At 43.3% G+C, this 12,478-nt stretch overlaps 1 protein-coding gene across 1 annotated transcript in view; it reads left to right on the top strand.

Moving 5' to 3' along the window:
* The first annotated feature begins 9,388 nt into the window (after window positions 1–9,388).
* The window catches only part of LOC135057954 (TBC1 domain family member 24-like), a 36,042-nt gene continuing 32,952 nt past the window's right edge, over window positions 9,389–12,478 (top strand). Inside the window, exon 1 of the mRNA XM_063963646.1 lies at window positions 9,389–9,565. The gene's annotated coding sequence lies outside the window, so the exon portion shown is untranslated. The remainder of the gene's footprint in view (window positions 9,566–12,478) is intronic.

Genomic DNA, 12,478 nt, shown 5'->3' with positions numbered 1-12,478 from the left:
TATCAGCATATATTTGGGGCCCCTCTGATCCTTGGGGCCCGGTACAGTTGTCCCCTTTGTACCCTCCTGTCGCCGGCCCTGCTCCCAATTACTCATTTTTAATTATTTATGCCCTGAAATGTGGCATGCAGCACTGGGTGACGATTCTATGTGTCCATGCCAAATTTCAGCTCAGTATGTCCAATCACTTTTGAGGTGTAGCCCCTCAAACACCATGCCCCCATCTCAGAGGTTTCATATGGGAGAATTCCATTTGTTGGATTAGCCATGTTTAAGTGCAAGACCATGCCCTTATAATAAACAGTGTAACTTGAGATTTCATAAGTACAATACAATGTATATTAAATTTCTTAGGAACAACATACTGTACAGCAATCAAATAAAGGTCTGGTTAGGGTAGGGCAACTCACTGTAGGAGAGATGTATCAAATCTTGAAGAGAGATAAAATGGAGTAGATAAATGACAGCTACCAGCAGATTGGTTGTTTGGGCAATTTCTCTGCTTCATCTCTCTACAAGGATTAATACATCTCCCATCCCCGCCCCCGTCCTGTATCTTGCAGGACAAACGGTGATAAAGCCCCGTACACACAGGGGAGATGTGTGCTGAGCGAGGGGGGCGCTTTCACTTCACAGAGCAGCGAAGTGAGCGATCTACTAGAATTGGCTTGCATGCATGCATGCCAAATCTAGAATCAGCGATCGCGACGCATGGGGCCGCGCATCGCTATTGTTATGGGGCATCCAACGGAGAGATCTGTGCTTAATTTCTAAGCAATCTAGTCAGATTGCTTAGAATTTAAGCACAGATCTCTCCGTGTGTACCCCCCTTAAGTCGGGCAAAGGGATAGGCAGTTTGGCATTTGATGAGCCCTGTACCTAATATATTGATGAGAATACATTATCATAGCTGCTTTGAGCAAAACAAACGAGTGAAAAAAAACAAAACTCTGACCCTAACTCTCTCTCAAACTACCGTCCCATCTCTCAGCTCCCATGTCCCTCCAAGCTACTGGAGAGACTTGCCTACACTCGCCTCACACACTTTCTTAACTCACACAGCCTACTGGACCCACTTCAGTTAGGATTTCGTGCCCAACACTCCACAGAGACAGCACTGACTAAGGTAGTGAATGATTTGGTCATTGCTAAATCTAAAGGACATTACTCTCTACTTATTCTCCTTGATCTCTCTGCTGCTTTTGACACTGTTGACCACTCATTTCTCATACAAACACTACAATCCCTAGGTATTCAGGACACAGCCCTTTCTTGGTTCTCATCCTACCTATCTAATCGCTCCTTCAGTGTTCGTTTCTCTGATTCCACCTCCTCTTCGCTACCTCTCTCAGTTGGAATAATGCAAGGTTCAGTCTTAGGTCCTCTGCTTTTCTCTATCTATCTGCCTCATCTCTTGGTAAACTAATCAACTCTTTCGGATTTCAGTATCATCTGTATGCAGATGATACTCAAATCTACCTATCCTCCCCTGATTTGTCACCATCTGTATTGGGCCGTGTCACTGAATGCCTTTCTGCCATTTCATCTTGGATGACATCTCGCCACCTCAAACTTAATATTTCCAAAACAGAATTAATTATATTTCCACCGGCCAATAGTAGTTACCAACCTGATATCTCTATCACTGTTGAGAACTCGGCAATCATCCATACCCCACAAGCTCGCTGCCTAGGTGTCATTCTTGACTCTGAGCTGTCCTTTGTTCCCCACATTCAATCTGTCTCAGGATCATGTTCCATACATCTAAGAAACATATCCAAAATACGACCATATTTTACACATGACACAGCAAAAACTCTAATCCATGCTCTCATTATTTCCCACATGGATTATTGTAATAGTCTTCCTAAACATAGGCTCTCACCACTACAATCCATTTTGAATGCAGCTGTGAGGCTAATCTTCCTCGCTAGATGTTCATCGTCTGCAGATCCGCTCTGTCAGTCCCTCCATTGGTTATCAGTATTCTACCGAATTAAATATAAAATACTTTTACTGACATACAAGGCTATTAACCAAACTGCACCAACATACATCTCTTCACTCATCTCAAAATATCTCTCTACCCGACCTCTCCGCTCTGCACAAGATCTATGTCTCTCATCCACACGCATTATTTGTTCACACTCAAAATTACAGGACTTTATCCGGGCTTCACCTCTGTGGTATGCCGTCCCACGTACAATAAGACTCGCCTCTAGTCTCCAAACCTTTAAACGTTCCCTGAAAACTCACCTCTTCAGACAAGTCTATCAAATTCCAGACCCACCCACATAACCTTCAATTCTTCCCTATCTAATTACATCCTATCTGTATAGTGGCCCTCATTCCGAGTTGTTCGCTCGCAAGCTGCTTTTAGCAACATTGCACACGCTAAGCCGCCGCCTACTGGGAGTGAATCTTAGCTTATAAAAATTGCGAACGAAAGATTCGCAATATTGCGAAAAGACTTCTCTGTGCAGTTTCTGAGTAACTCGAGACTTACTCTTCCAGTGCGATCAGTTTAGTGTTTGTCGTTCCTGGTTTGACGTCACAAACACACCCAGCGTTCGCCCAGACACTCCTCCGTTTCTCCAGCCACTCTCGCGTTTTTCCCAGAAACGGTAGCGTTTTTTCACACACTCCCATAAAACGGCCAGTTTCCGCTCAGAAACACCCACTTCCTGTCAATCACACTCCGATCTCCAGTACGAAGAAAAAACCTCGTAATGCTGTGAGTAAAATACCAATCTTCATAGCAAATTTACTTGGCGCAGTCGCAGTGCGAACATTGCGCATGCGCAGTTAGCGGAAAATCGCTGCGATGCGAAGAAAATTACCGAGTGAACAACTCGGAATGAGGGCCAGTATACATAACATCACATATTTTGTCTTTCTTTACTTTCACACCCTCCTGATACTTGGCCAACATTGCGGGGTGATAATATCATACAACCCATTAAGAACCAAGCAATCTGGTGAACCATTATGCAATAGGTAGCATCTATCCTTGTGTATCAATGTCTATTTCCCTATAGATTGTAAGCTGGCGAGCAGGGCCTTCCTACCTGTATGTCTTTCAGGGGTACAATTACTAAGCAGTGATAAGAGCAGAGAAGTGAGCCAGTGGAGAAGTTGCCCATGGCAACCAATCAGCACTGAAGTAACATCTATAATTTGCATACTATAAAATGATACAGAGCTGCTGATTGGTTGATGGGGAAATTTCTCCACTGGCCCACTTCTCTGCTCTTATCACTGCTTAGTAAATGTTCCCCTAAGTTTTTACCCAGTTTTGTTCTATTACTGTTGTTCTAATTGTAAAGCGCAACGGACTATGCTGCGCTATATAAGAAACTGTTAATAAATAATAAATAAATGGCATGAATAGTGCTACAGAAAAAAACAACCCATAAGAAGTGAGGGCATAGCCCACGATGTCACATTAAACTGGATTATGATACCATTGTGTTGAAATCTATTTTAATTGCCAATCCATCAGATTTGTGTCCAAGACATCAATTAACATTTGTTATTTAAAATCCATTCCCCAATTTGCTAATTTAGAAAATGATGACTACGTACATGGCCACTAGAGGTATAACCGTGCCCTGTCACATCTACCAATTTGGCAAAGCGCTGAATGGCCAGATCTTTAAATTGGTCTTTTGTGTTATGAAATCTGATAGAAATGCGTCTGCTCGGCAGGTGAATAAGCCGGGCCAGCCAGAGTATAGTGGTGAAACAGATCATAAAATTAAAGTGCTGTTTCTAGAAAGGGACAATATTTTGTAATGGTTGTGCTGTGTAACAGTTTTGTCTTCCATTATCCAAACATAAGGAAACAGAAGCAATTAACGTAATGAACAATAGCTGCATTGTGTTCAGGAACTAGTACCAAAACAGAGATCCATGGCTAGAATGCAGTCAGGAAATTCACAGACAATTAAGTAATTGTTAATAAGAATTAGCTACAGTTCAGAATATATTGTGTGATAATTGATTGCAAATGCCACATACCACTTTCTTGGATTGGTTTCATATTGCTGGGACACTGAAAATATTTAGTGTGTTGAGTATTAAAACTAGACTGAGTCTGTTGGAAATTCAACTATAATAAATAAATTTTCTAGCAAAAAAACCCCAAAACTGATCTGCCCATTTTTTTACTTTTATTTTTTGCATGAAAATTGACCCGTTTTCGCTGCCAGGATCTCGAAAATGGGTCAGTTATCGGGATTTTTCCCCCACTTGCCTCCTGGCAGGTGAAATATGTACACAGATGTACACAGATGTACACAGATGTACACAGATTTCTGCCTTGCTTACTGTCTGTTACCAGTTGTGATCTTTGCTACGTTTATTGCAATATGCTCTCTGCTACCAGTTCTGATCTTTCCCTATGTTTTTCGGACTATGCTGTTACCTGTATTGACCTTTTGCCTGTTCTTGGTCATTCTCTTACTCACCATCAACCCGCTGATACTGGTGTGCCAGCCGGCAGTCCATCTAGTACCTTTTTAGTATTCTTACATTAATCTGACACTAAAGGTCAGATTAATGTAAACAACGTCGCTCATTTTGCCTTTCCTGAGCGACGTTGTTTACCATATCGACTAGTGTGTACACTGCTCAATGACAAGCAATGCGCGGCCCCACAGGTTGTTAACGACTCTCGCTGTCGGCCGTGCATGCAGCTCAATTTGGACTGCGTACAAAAACTGCCTGCTTGGCCTGGCCGCGGCATGTCGTCACAGAGCAATATCGTTGCATATAACGCAGTGTGTACACAGTGCCGACAACCGTTCCGGCAGGGAAGGGAACACACTCATAGAGCACATCGCCTAGTGTGTACCTGCCTTAAGATAAATCCTTACTACTTTGAACTCAAAGTAATGGGACTCAGTGTCCAAGTACAGTACCTGTGCCCTAAGTAAATGGTGTCTTGCTATATGTGAATACCTCATTGTTTGCTGTTCTTTGGATCCGTCTAATGTCCAGCAGAAGCCCTACCAAATTTGTCGTGTCTGTGACTATTTATGACCACCTAAACATGCCCACATGTTGCCAAGATAACATACCCATAGTAACTCCTTTTCTTTCAGTCGCCACACATTTCATGGTTTTAGTAGGTTTCATTTTCTAACATTATACCATAACTTACAATGGCCCTAATTAAACATCAGTTGCTAAATTCCATAAATTGCAAATGTTCGCTTTTCGTCCATTTGCGCATTTGCAGAGTACACAGCGCATGTGCGTGGGCATTCACATTGCGATTGCATCCCGGAATAACACAGAACCTGTGTAATACATAAGTGTCCCGGTTTAAAGGGATATTATGGCAAGCCTAGCTATATGACACAAATTACTGCATTATTATTACAGCCAAATCAATGCTCCCTCATCCTGCCTAGGATGGAAAGTTTGTCATATAATCACTGATAACAATAGGAGTTCCAAAAAGAGAACCACCACTTTAGTACAACATAAAAAGGTATAATTGATTGGACATATATAAATATTATAGAGAACAGTGATTGAAATATACAGTATACAGTAAATCTCCTTAGATTTCCACATTATGAATTCGACCATATAGGGGTATATTCAATTAGGGTCGAAAACTGCCGTCTGTCGAAAATACGTCAGTTTTCTACTTTTTAAGGTCGAATAGTGATTCGACCTATTCAATCCCTACAGTTTTTATTCGAGAAGTTGTGGAATTCGACTTGTTGAATAGTATGCGAATCGGCGGTATAGCTGCCGATTCACGTACTTTTGAGTGAAACGGGGCCAAATTCGTCTGGATTTGGCCCCGTTTCCGACCATCTCAGTCCGACATAAAAAAATGTCGGACTGAGATGTGGGACCCAGAGGAGGAAAGGGGGGGGGGGAGCTGCGGGGAGACTGGGGGGAGCCGCGGGCATACAGGGGAGAGCAGCGCTACAGCACAGCGCTACAGCAGGATGTCTCACAGCCGTGCCGCTCACGGCAGCGTCCACCCAGCTCCAGCAAGTGAGGTCACACTTGCTGGAGCCGGGTGGACGCTGCCGTGAGGTCTGGCAGCTGTGAGACATCTTTCTGTAGCGCTGCTCTCCTCCACGGCTCTCCCCACTGGTCTCCCCCCTCTCCTCCCTCTCCGGTCCCTCATCTCAATTAGACTTTTTTAAAGTGGAATTGAGATAAGATTGAATAGGGGTTCTCGGATCCATTCCAACAAATGCATGTCGGAATGGATCCAACCCTAATTGAATATACCCCATAAACATTTGCACAGTATTTCTAAAATGATTAACAAAAGTAACCTAAAAATAGATTTAAGAAAGAGAGCACAGGTTGTGATATTGTAAGATTTCCGGTTTATAAAAGTGACTAATCTCTGTTGATATTTGTATTGCAGACAGGGTTCAAGAGATTTAACTATGTTTGATACTTTGCCTGAATAAAAATTCTGTTCTTCTTATCTGAGTTTCTGCTGTTGTGCACACTGGCACCATGGCCCATCTAAATGAATAGCTGGCTAACCTAGATTGAAACAGATATGCTTCTACAAAAAAAAAAAAAGTGGTTGCCCATAGCAATCAATCAGCTATTGGCTATCATTTATCAATAACATTATCTAAAAGGATAGGTATATATACTGGTTACTATGGGCATCATCTCCACTTGTCCAATCCGTAGAAGATTTGAGACATCTCCCCCAAAGTGTTTTGTCCTTGAGAATTGATGATTTCTCTCATTCCCAGGCATGAAAACAAGCTGTTCTTCAATTTACTATCTTGTAACAGATCTAGAACAATAACATAAACAGAGCCTAGCCATCTGGTTGGGCTGTGCAGACAGACGTGGGTAGAGATGTCTGCCCTTGGAGGTGGGGACAAGCTACCTGGCCTTCATAACTCACAAGTGACAGGTGAGTTGAGGAGATCTGAACAGTTCTGAGCACTGACTGACTTGTAGAATCATAGCAGGAACTGGAACATCATTTTAGGTAAGGGAATAGTTTGTTTTATACCTACTTGCAAGACATATTATTACTTAGTGTAATCATTATTAATATATTATATATCTGTGTTTCAACTTATGGCTAGTTATTTCTAGGGCATATTTATTATCATGATATCTGTATTGTGATTTAATGATTTTAGACACAATTATCTTACTGTTTCAATGCTGGAATAGAACCTGCATAATTAAAGTGCTGTTTTCCCATTAAGCTCACGGTACTTATATACTAATATTGTATTTCAGTGCAATACCATACCAACTAAACAAACAACTAATCAACCACTCAATCATACAATCGCTTTCACTGTTTACTTACACATAGTAGATAATTGCTAAATAGTTTCCATGGTTCAGTTTAAATGATGCACCTAAATGAAAGTCATTAATGCCGCTTTCAGACATGTGACCAAGGAATTTGCTTGGTCTAGCAAGCCAGCAAATTCCCGGGTCTCAGCTCCATGACCCTGCTCGGGAGTAGGGACATGGATCCAGGACTGAGTCCCGGGTTGTTTCCTTTCACACATGCAGAAATCCCAGGTTGATGCGCGTTCAAGTGCAAAAACCCTGGATATACAGTAGCCGCATGTGTGTAAGGGGTGTAAATGGGCAGCATTAAGTTGAGAAACAAAGAACAGCTATATATCAGTCATTGAGAGAATCTGTAACATACAGACACTCTGTTGAGTATTAATTTCACAGCAATGTTGGGATACAACGTGTCTACACACTTGACCAATATTTAATGTAGTCTAACATCGCTCATTTTACTGTGCACCTCTGTTATTATTATTATCCTTTATTTATATGGCGCCACATGGGATCCGCAGCGCCCAATTACAGAGTAAACAAATAAGAAAAACATGAAGACAGTGACTTACAGTTCAATACAATATAGGACAAGCACAGGGTAAATAAACATAGCTGCGTCAGTAAACAGCACTGAAATAAGTATCAGGGTGGCAGAAAACTGAGGGATTTGGTGCCATCAAAGGGAGTATTGAACAGAAGATAGGTTAAGTAAGAGACATAAAGGCACATGAGGGAAGAGGACCCTGCTCGTGAGAGCTTACGGAGCAATTTTGTGATTTACAATGCCGTTCAGACAGCACATCAGCCACATCACAAACAATTGAATCCACACCAGTGACTGGAACAAGAGATATCACCAGGTGAGAAGTGACTGCTTGTGGAGATATGAGGATCTAGTCAGGATCCCGGCGGTGACCATCCCATCATTCACAATACCGGCTGCAGAATCCTGATGGTCAAAAATACCGCAAATCCTGAGGATGAGTATTAAGGTTAGGGTTAGGCATAGGGTGGCCAATCCTGGGCCATTGTTTCAATCACGGGTATCGGGATCGAAAAATGGTCAATCCCGGGATTGGCTTTTTTACTGTGTGTCCGCCTGTCCCCCACGCCCCACTCCGTAGACATAACTCACCAAACTTCAGGGGCGGGCGGGTAGGAATCTTCATTTAGACTCAGCGTCGGGTGACGGGCTGGTGACTGCAGGGGGAACTGAAAGGAGGCGGCAGGTGACGGGCTGGTGACTGCAGGGGGAGCTGGGAGGAGGCGGCAGGAGACTGCAGGGGGAACTGGAAGGAGGCGGCAGGTGACGGGCTGGTGACTGCAGGGGGAGCTGGGAGGAGGCAGCAGGTGACTGCAGGGGGAGCCGGGAGGAGGCGGCGGGTGACGGGCTGGTGACTGCAGGGCGAGCCAGGAGGAGGCGGCGGGTGACAGGCTGGTGTCTGCGTGACGTCAGAGGTCACGCTGCGCAGAGGGGGCCGGGAGGAGGAGGCCGGACAGCATTGAGCGTCCTGAGGATGCTCAACGCTGCCCGGCAATAAAGGGCAGCCTGATCCCACAATCCCCGGGACTGGAGTTTCCAATCCCGGGAATGAATCCCAGACGATTTTTGGCCTAGATCCCGGGATCCCGCCGATCCCGATCCTGGGAGTGGCCACCCTAGTTAGGCAGTAGAGGGAGGGTCAGGGTTAGGCTGTGGGATAGGATGGTTAAGGTTAAGCTGCGGGAGGGCCTGACATCACTACACACAGTAACGCATTTTAGATCAGTGCTCCTCTCACTGAATGTAGTAGGTCCCCACACCCCATTATTACACCCTCACTCACTGACTGCATTGTATACGAGTGACTCAGGCTTACTGATCATAGCAAGCTCCATTGCCTAAAACACTCTTATTATCCCCACAATACAGTCAGAGACCGTATTGATAATATACTGTATAAGTATCTCTCCCCACTCCTCCCGTCCCTGATTGTAGTGCTTGCTACAATCAGTGAGAAGGGAGGAGGAGGCATTAATAAACGAGGTCTGGCAATAAAGTTTGCAAACTCATGTAACCCTTATTTATTTCAATGGCAGGGTTAGGTAGAGTTAATAAGGGTCTCCACCTAAGCTTTTAGGAGAAGTTACTATATGATACAGGATATGCCTGGGAATACCCTATAACCCTTTATGTGTATAGTGTTTTACAGGCGTATCTCAATTACCTGGATACTCGGCTGTCTTGGAATCTTCTACTTATCAGGTAAGTAATTCTACAAATAATAGTTCACTTATATAACGTGTTATTTACTCACTAGGTATAGTTATATAACATATATTCAGTACAGTTACATGTAAATTTCATTCATGTTACATGTTATACTATAACTTTGCATGCATATTACAATATAAATCAATATAATACACAGTAGTAATGCTCAAAGAATGAATATCCCCTTTAACCTAAAACCTGTGTCGTGGTAACTACGACTTTCAACAATTGTAATATTATTGGATAAACCGAAGGTAAGCGCTAAGTCAGTGTTCCTTTATACAATTATGTCCACTATGAAACTGTTTTGTTGACTTAGATGGTATATACACTGCTCAAAAAAATAAAGGGAACACTAAAATAACACATCCTAGATCTGAATGAATGAAATATTCTTATTAAATACTTTGTTCTTTACATAGTTGAATGTGCTGACAACAAAATCACACAAAAATTATCAAAGGAAATCAAATTTATTAACCCATGGAGGTCTGGATTTGGAGTCACCCTCAATATTAAAGTGGAAAAACACACTACAGACTGATCCAACTTTGATGTAATGTCCTTAAAACAAGTCAAAATGAGGCTCAGTAGTGTGTGTGGCCTCCATGTGCCTGTATGACCTCCCTACAACCCACACAAGTGGCTCAGGTAGTGCAGCTCACCCAGGATGGCACATCAATGCGAGCTGTGGCAAGAAGGTTTGCTGTGTCTGTCAGCATAGTGTCCAGAGCATGGAGGCGCTACCAGGAGACAGTCCAGTACATCAGGAGATGTGGAGGAGGCCGTAGGAGGGCAGCAACCCAGCAGCAGGACCGCTACCTCCTCCTTTGTGCAAGGAGGAACAGGAGGAACACTGCCAGAGCCCTGCAAAATGACCTCCAGCAAGCCACAAATGTGCATGTGTCTACTCAAACGATCAGAAACAGACTCTATGAGGGCCCGACGTCCACAGGTGGGGGATGTGCTTACAGCCCAACACCGTGCAGGACGTTTGGCATTTGCCAGAGAACACCAAGATTGGCAAATTCGCCACTGGCGCCCTGTGCTCTTCACAGATGAAAGCAGGTTCTCACTGAGCACATGTGACAGACATGACAGTCTGGAGACGCCAAGGAGAACGTTCTGCTGCCTGCAACATCCTCCAGCATGACCGGTTTGGCAGTGGGTCAGTAATGGTGTGGGGTGGCATTTCTTTGGGGGGCCGCACAGCCCACCATGTGCTCGCCAGAGGTAGCCTGACTGCCATTAGGTACCGAGATGAGATCCTCAGACCCCTTGTGAGACCATATGCTGGTGCAGTTGGCCCTGGGTTCCTCCTAATGCAAGACAATGCTAGACCTCATGTGGCTGGAGTGTGTCAGCAGTTCCTGCAAGACGAAGGCATTGATGCTATGGACTGGCCTGCCCGTTCCCCAGACCTGAATCCAATTAAGCACATCTGGGACATCATGTCTCGCTCCATCCACCAAAGCCACGTTGCACCACAGACTGTCCAGGAGTTGGTGGATGCTTTAGTCCAGGTCTGGGAGGAGATCCCTCAGGAGACCATCAGCCACCTCATCAGGAGCATGCCCAGGCATTGTAGGGAGGTCATACAGGCACGTGGAGGCCACACACACTACTTAGCCTCATTTTGACTTGTTTTAAGGACATTACATCAAAGTTGGATCAGCCTGTAGTATGTTTTTCCACTTTAATATTGAGGGTAACTCCAAATCCTGACCTCCATGGGTTAATAAATTTGATTTCCATTGATAATTTTTGTGTGATTTTGTTGTCAGCACATTCAACTATGTAAAGAACAAAGTATTTAATAAGAATATTTCATTCATTCAGATCTAGGATGTGTTATTTTAGTGTTCCCTTTATTTTTTTGAGCAGTGCATATGCATATATATACATCTATGTTAACCCAGTCAATACCACTTCATTATATCAATCGATGTAGTTATAGCTATCCTTCTTCACTGGCTCCAATGCCACAGTGTAGTATAAATTCCTCCTTGTGCCAATGGTTCTTATGTAACAACCTCCTTGTCTCCTGTTATCTTTATATCCAATGGATACTTGTATTGCTATAATATCTCCAGAGTATACAAAGTAATCAGTTTGTATCCATTATAATAGCAACTAATCTTGCTGGATGTTAAGCATGCAGGCAAATGTTATTATAAAATCCTCCACTAGATGCCACTATTTATTCAGTCAAGCAGTTAAACTGGGCATACACTATACAGTTATCTGTCAGATAATCTGCCAGATCTGGCTTGTTGGAAAGAAAATCTGGTAATGGATGAGAGCAAATGACAATTGACCATTTGCTCCCAAACACTGGAAAACGGACAAAAAGTGTCATTCATACAAATTGGTTAACTCACCGTTTTAATCAATTTGTCTAACAGGCAGGTTTTGTCTATTTTCCAGTATTTTGGAGCAAATGGTCGATTGTCATTTGCTCTCATCCATTACCAAATTTTCCTTCCAACCAGCCAGATCTGGCAGATTATCTGACAGATAATTGTATAGTGCATGGCCAATTTAAGTCTTTGACTAAAATGCATTTAAGTATAGCGACTATAGGGGGTAATTCCAAGTTGATCGCAGCAGGATTTTTTATAGCAATTGGGCAAAACCATGTGCACTGCAGGGGAGGCAGATATAACATGTGCAGAGAGAGTTAGATTTGGGTGGGGTGTGTTCAATCTGCAATCTAAATTGCAGTGTAAAAATAAAGCAGCCAGGCCTGCACAGAAACAAAATAACCCACCCAAATCTTACTCTCTCTGCACATGTTATATCTGCCTCCCCTGCAGTGCACATGGTTTTGCCCAATTGCTATCAAAATCATGCTGCTATCAACTTGGAATTACCCCCATAATGCAGTTCCTAGGGGCTGTTGCT

Source organism: Pseudophryne corroboree, chromosome 3, assembly GCF_028390025.1.
Source record: "Pseudophryne corroboree isolate aPseCor3 chromosome 3, aPseCor3.hap2, whole genome shotgun sequence".
In the NCBI taxonomy this organism is placed as follows: domain Eukaryota; kingdom Metazoa; phylum Chordata; class Amphibia; order Anura; family Myobatrachidae; genus Pseudophryne; species Pseudophryne corroboree.
This window is presented reverse-complemented; position numbering and strand designations above follow the sequence as displayed.